Source organism: Mytilus californianus, unplaced genomic scaffold (assembly GCF_021869535.1).
Source record: "Mytilus californianus isolate M0D057914Y unplaced genomic scaffold, xbMytCali1.0.p SCAF_2, whole genome shotgun sequence".
In the NCBI taxonomy this organism is placed as follows: domain Eukaryota; kingdom Metazoa; phylum Mollusca; class Bivalvia; order Mytilida; family Mytilidae; genus Mytilus; species Mytilus californianus.
This window is the reverse complement of record NW_026262668.1, coordinates 124,002,632-124,009,925: the sequence shown is the minus strand read 5'-3', so window position 1 is coordinate 124,009,925 and position 7,294 is coordinate 124,002,632. Positions and strand designations below refer to the sequence as shown.

General features: G+C 32.1%; 1 long non-coding RNA gene across 1 annotated transcript; it reads right to left on the bottom strand.

Moving 5' to 3' along the window:
* Positions 1-1,660: 1,660 nt before the first annotated feature.
* On the bottom strand, positions 1,661-7,002 carry LOC127730899 (uncharacterized). Its single transcript, XR_007995361.1, has 3 exons — positions 6,526-7,002; positions 2,893-2,980; positions 1,661-1,889 (listed from the first exon to the last, which is right to left on the bottom strand). It is a non-coding gene; the product is annotated as an uncharacterized LOC127730899 (long non-coding RNA).
* Between the last annotated feature and the right edge of the window lie 292 nt (positions 7,003-7,294).

Genomic DNA, 7,294 nt, shown 5'->3' with positions numbered 1-7,294 from the left:
AAATCAATTTTGTTAAAAGACAACTAATTTGCAGAAGATAATTTAAGGTGATCTACGCGAATAAGGGCAAGAACTTTAATTTAACATAAAATAAATTTTTTCAATAAAATTGATGAAATTTTCACTTGTTCTGAGATCAACACTGATTTTGGATTATTTTTTTAGGGAAAACTTGAATTCTAAAAGTTCTTCTGATATTCTAGGTCAAAACATGTCATGGAGGATTGAACCTTTTATACTTCACTCATGAGATACTAGGATTTAACTCCACAAATAACCAATTTAAAGATTACAACTCTAGAAAACGTATGTCCTAGATAAAATATTTCCTTCATTTAAGATTTACTGTCATTAGAATTTTAGATTATAGAAGACCACTAATTTGCAGAAGATAATTTAAGGTGATCTACGGGAATAAGGGCAAGAACTTTAATTTAACATGACACTGATGACAAAACAGTCTCCGGGACAAGTTTGCACTTCCGCTGAGTGCAAAAGTTGTCACCTTAATTTTTGGAGTTAAGTCAAAATGAAGTTGATAACTTGGTTGGTATTGGTTCCCTGATATTTGTCCTAAAAAATTTTGGCTCTAGCACCACTGTTGAAAAAGTTATGCCCCTTTTTTCAACAATTTCCTCAGAGGAAAAGTAGTTTTCCTCAAGGGAAATCAAATTTCCCTAAAGGAAAAAGATTTTTCCTTAAGGGAAATTGTATTTTCCTCAAGGGAAAAAGATTTCCCTTAGGGAATTTGCTGCATTAATATTTCCTTTGAGGAAATTCTATTTCCTGTGAGGAAATTGGCGGCTTCAAATTTTCCTCTGAGGAAATTTGCAGCTTCAAATTTTCCTTGGAGGAAATACTTTTTCCTGTGAGGAAATTTTGTCAACTGCAATTTCCTTTGAGGAAATATTTAACAAACACTTTTCCTTGAGGGAAAATTCATTACCACAAATTTCCTCTAAGGAAAACATTGTTCTCCAAATTTCCTCTAAGGAAATTTCTGTACATCAACTTTCCCTGTAGGAAATGCTTTCCCCTATTTTTACTCATTTTAAAATTTTTCTGTATACAAACAGTATGAACATAATGTTTACAAGACTTAATAAATGAGACAAATGATATTTAAACTTTAATAAATTTTTGACTCAAAATTATCATGACATACAAAAACAATATAGTGAGTCTGACTGTTTAGGTCAAGGTATTGTACATACTTTATATGACTTTAACTTTGATTTTTAAAATATTTTTTGTAGCAAAGTATTCTGTTTTCTTTGTTATTGTTTCAATTGTATACATTAATAAGCAACCAATTTGAATGTCATACCATTTGTGGAGTTCTTAAGAATGCGTTCATATTTGCAAATTAAATAATAAAATAAACACTTTTCTTGTAAATTTTAATTTTCCTCTGTTTCAGCTGCTGTGTACATTTATTCAATTCACTACATATAAGTTCATAACATAAATTATTCCATTCACTAAACAATTTCCTTCAATTCTTAGAGAAAACATTTTTGCAATTTGTTTTTCGAAGATCTTCTTCAGTATATTTGATATGAGGGAGCGATGTAAATGAGTGGATAAAGCTGGTGTTCCTTTCAACAACAAAATACTATTTTTTTCTTCATTTCTCCCTTCTTTCGACGAATATATATAATATGTTGTTGCATTTATACAATTGTGTTTTTCTGCATCTATGATAGAACTCCATTTTGTTTATAGCCATTATCATGTGATTATGATGAAATTTCCTATTTCTTTTTTGCAGGAAAGCACACATTCAATTTCACATTAATCCAATTAGCGCACCATGTAGATAGATATCAACTTTCAGTTTCCTCTTCAGTATTGACCTATTGATCATGAAAACCAAGATGTCTGATCACCTATAAATACACAAAATAAACAAATAAAATGTTATAAATGGAGAGAGAAACAGCAATAAAAAAGCTTATTTTGTCATGTTTATGAACATTTTAAGAATATTTCCTTTCTTACTTGCATGACTTGTGAGTTCTCTTAATTCCATGCTTTTTGTCTATGGGTTTTTATATTACCCCGGTAGTTGATTTTGTGCATTTTATCAATCTTTCGAGTTGAGGCAATTGCAACGGATATTTTTACAGTTTGTTCTTTATATGTTGAGCTGTTAAACCACTGTCCAAGGTTAAGGTAGGGTTGAGTGCTCACAAACCTGATTTTTTTATTACATGTATTAGTTTTTATTGATTTTTAACTAGCTGTCAGTAGCTGTGAGTACTAACAGATCTTTGTGTCTTTTCGATTAAGAGAAAGGTATACATTTCCTGCTTAGTTCGGACTGTTTATTTTTTTGCAGGAAATCTACCGGTATGTCATTTGTTGTCTGGTGAAGAGTTGTCTTATTGGCAATCATGCCACATCTTCTTATTTTTATATAACCTTGCAATATTCTGATTGTGCCTGTTCCAAGTTCGGAGCCTGTAGTTTATTCTGACACTCAAATTTAGTGGTTGTAGTTGTTTCATATCTGTCATATTTATTTTTTTTTTAATTTGTTTTGTTATAAACTAGGCAATTAGTTCTACAGTTGGGATTATTTCAATTTTTCGTCTGAGGGCCTTTTATAGCCGACTACTTTGACAATAGGGTATGGACTTTCTCATTATTGAAGGCTGTCACTGGCCTATAATTGCTTTCTTAGAGCAATGATCAATAGTTTTCATATTTAATATGCCACATCTTTTTATTTTTATAATAATCATGATAATCATCTTTCAAGGGCAATAACTTTTATAAAAGTGGCCTTATGAGTCTTATCGAGCATCACTGATGATTGTTTTGTAGACGAAACGCGCGTCTGGCGTAAATACAAAATTTAATCCTGGTATCTATGATGAGTTTACTTACCATTTAGGTTTTGTTGACTTCTGCAAATTTTAAATTGCCTATCATTTCTGCTGTTTATAATTTCTCTGCATCTTCTATAGTTCTTGTCCTACACATAAAAAGAGTAAAAATTATTATTTAATGACATCTTGCATCAATAATTATTTTGCTGTTTAATGTATACATGGTATATATCAATACGTGTTTAATAAAAAGCTGTACCATGAGTGCTTGATAAGCTTGTTGCCCTTTTAGCTTGGGTTTATGCTTTAAATGAATTTTAATGATCAACTACATTATAGAAAAACTCTGAGCACTGCGCAACTAAGACCCCCCCCCCCCCCCCCCCCTCATAATTTGGCTCCATTTTAAGGGATATTGCAAGTGTATATACATTTTGTAAGTTTAAGGCCGTGATTTTTGAACAAATACAATTCTAAAACCTTCCAAAGTGTGAAAATGGACAATTTTAAACAATTTTCCAACAACTAAAATTCCATAACTCTGCATCTTATATAAAAATAAATAGGGGATGATACTCCGGCTTGCATATCATATAAAGTTATAAAGGAAGATAACTGAAGAACGGTAAAATTTATACTACTAAAATTATAACTTGATCTGATTTTGTGGTAAAAAGTATTGCGTTAAAGTTTAATAAAATTTGGTTGAGGCAAACTTAATTTAGAGGACGGAAACGTAAAATTCATCATTTTTTCCATCTGTAAAGGACATAACTCTAGAACAGACTGAGTCAGTAAAAGTGACACCACCAAAATTCAAACTGTTTTTTGTGGTAATAAGCATTGTGTGCAAGTTTCATAACATTTGGTTGAGGCAAACTAAAGTTAAAGATAGAGAGCCGGAAACCAAAAATTCAGCAATTTTTCCATTTGTAAAGGGGCATAACTCTAGAACAGTAACACTGACACCACCAAAATTCACACTTGATCTGAGTATTGTGGTAATAAGCTTTTGTAAAAGTTTTATAACATTTGGTTGAGGCAAACTAAATTAGAGAAAAAAACCAATGACTTTGGGACAGACGGTCAAGGGTTGACCCACTATCACATGACTATGGGTCATAAAAATGTAAAGGGAGTTTATGTCAATATTTAAAATCAATTCACCAAAGTTTCATAAAAATTGGTGAAAGCATTCTTGAGACTATCCAAAGTCTCAATATACAATAAAAACTTAAATCAGAATTTTTTTTTTAAATTGAAAGGGAAATTATCATGATTATGTTAATTGGCAATATTAATAAATGCATGCAACAATTTCTGAAATTTACAGTATATAGGCTTTTAACCCCACCATATTTTTGCACCTGTCCCAAGTCAGGAGCCTATATGTGGCATTTGTCAGTTTTGAATGATTTTTAATTTTAGTTTCTTTTATATATTTCGGAGTTTAGTATGACGTCCATTATCACTGAACTAGTATACATTTTTGTTAAGGAGCCAGCTGAAGCACGCCTCAGGCTGTGGGATTTTCTCGCTGCATTGAAGTCACATTGGTGACCAACTCATCTGCTCTTTGGGCAGGTTGTTGTCTCTCTGACACATTCCTCATTTCTATTTTAAATTCTATTTTAAATTCAATTATAAATGTAAGGCTTCTTGTTGATTTGTTTTACATTTGTCATTTCGAGGCCTTTTATTATATTTACAGCTTTCTATATGCATAGGTGCTTGAGGACAGGATCCTGTTTTGAGCCCCCCCCCCCATAGTCCCTCCCCCTTATTATCATAAATCTTAGATTTTTCAATATATATCACTTATTTGTACCATATACATACTAATATACCATATTTTTACTCTTAATATGCATGTTTACTATCAACGTGAATCTCGACTCCTGTCCTCAAGCACCTATGTCTATATGGTGTGAATTTTGCTCATTGTTGATGGTCGTACGGTTATCTATAGCTCAGCGAAGCAACATCACAACTGTTTCCAAGTTTGTGAAGTCAGAGGACTATATTCATCTTTCCGACTTTCAGATCATTTGTTGATTTTTCATGAATATGTGCCATTCCAATATGAAATAGCTAAGGGGACGACCATTTGATATTCTTGGGGGGGCCAGGAGGATTTTGAAAATAAATAACTCAGCCTTGATAATCACAAAAATAAATGGTTTGTTCTGTGGTAGTTTGAAAATAAATTACCTGACTTGCAATGTATTGAAAATAAATAACTCAGCAGGTCTAATCAAAAGTATGAGATGGCACCAGATTCTTCATAAATTCATCTTTTTTCCAAAAAAAAAATCGGGAAACACTTCCCATATCTTTTAATAATAAAAGTATAAATATTATTTAAATATACTTGAAATGTCAGAAAATTGGTTTCATTTAACTTGAGGTTAATTGTCTCAGGAACACTTACCTCACTTTTATTAAATCAGGGCCGTAACTACATTGAGACAAATGCCTCATGTAGGAAATTTCAAAACCAAACACTTGTCTCCATATCAAATTGTGTTCACCGTGAGTGCCTTGCAAGAAGCAAGTTCTGTTCTCCCTCAGACGTAGCCCCTGATTTTTCGGGATCAATGTTTCTTATTTATTTGTCTTTTGTTCATTGATTGCCCTTCTGTATTCTGTTAGTGTTGCATTCATTTTGTAATTTAGTAATTTTATTATCAACTTGATCATGAGTTTAAAAAAAAACAGCAGCCACAGACTTAACTATGTGAATTACATTTTTGCTTTATCATGCATATTTGTCTTTTGATGTTGTCCCTAGAAACTTAAGTCTTACACTGAATCTATAACGTGATTTTGCTTTGAGACCAAAATATTGTCATAAAATTATTAAAACAGAACTTGCATTTTCAGTTTAAGAAAGGGTCTGGGGAACACCCAGAAGGCATGATTTTGCATCATTTGTTCTATAGCTTCTTGGGCCTTCAGCGGTTCAAAAACCCTTCAAAAAAAATGTTGCCTCGCTCTCCTCGGCGAAACATGTTTGCCAATACTTTTAAAAGAGCCTTAGTTAATTACAACCAAACTTTAATACTGTGTATGTATGCAATACATGTATATGCATTGGGGAATATAGAAGATTCATTTCTGCAGAGGATAATAATTAATTCTGATTAAATGGTACATAATGACTTGACTATACATGAATTTTTTATAATAAACAAATAATTTAAAAATTGTATGTTTTCGAATATTATAAATATAGTTGTGAAAATAAATAATCAGTCCCTTGCTTTAATGAAAATGAAAAATCTTGCTTCAATAGTGCAGAATATAGATAATCTGTCCTCTTAGTTTACAAAAATAAATAACCGATCCAAAACAAATCCTCCTGCCCCCCCCCCCCCCCCAGAATATCAAATGGTCGTCCCCTAAATCATGTATATATTAAAAAAAAACTTTAAACTCCTTCTTCTTCTTCTTCTTTAAGTTTCTAGCGATCCTTCAATTATTGAAGATTATTCGCCGGGCGTCGACTATAAAACTAAACTAGGATACTCATTTGTTGGTTTTTTTCTGGGACGCCTAAATAGCCTTGCAAGACGTCATAATTATTTGGACTAGGTTTTCCCCACCATCGACATCGTCCTGTGGACGAAACGAGTTTGGCGCATTAACAAAAAGATCATGTCTGTAGTGACAAGTTAGTGTGTGTGCTTACCAATATTTGAATTTTATGAGCCTTCTTTTTGAATATTTTTTTCATTTTTTGGTACAATACTGACGTCGAGTGCTGTTGTTGTTGTGCTGTTTATTTTTTACAAAAGCGATCAAGTAATGCAGGGGAAGGAAACTTACTTAAAAGACCAAAATGAGTCGCAACTAATGGTACATAAATATTTTACTATGCAGTCAGTATCCTGATATACATGTATATACTCTTAGACTCATTTCACAGAAAAATCGTACAAGTGAAAATACTCGTTAGTCATGAACATTTTAGATCACTTAAAATTTAGATTTTATAACTTAGATTACGAAAGATGATAATTTGTCAAATAAGCCCTTGTAACCAGGTGCTGCATTTTTTAGCACGTGTCAAAAAACAGTTAAAAGTGCCGGGATCTGACAGAGCTTTCAAGAGCTATTTATGTTACTGTGAGTTTATTATATATTTATCACAAAAAGCTAATGCTAATTTCTTTTCATTTAATATGGGTCTCATGATATGAAGCCCCCACCCCTCCTCCAGCTTATCTGATTAATTTACGATCACTCTGAGTAAATAAAGTAAGTCACAATTGCTTATATAAGGTATTTTAAATTCTGGTTGATAGTTGTCTCATCACCAATCATACTACATCTCCTTATTTTTTTTACAAAAAAAGCTAAATTTAGATGCGGTATAGTGAGTGATGAATGTGTAAACATGCATGTAAATAATTGTTAAAATACAGCACAAAAGATGCATAATATATCAAACTCGAGTC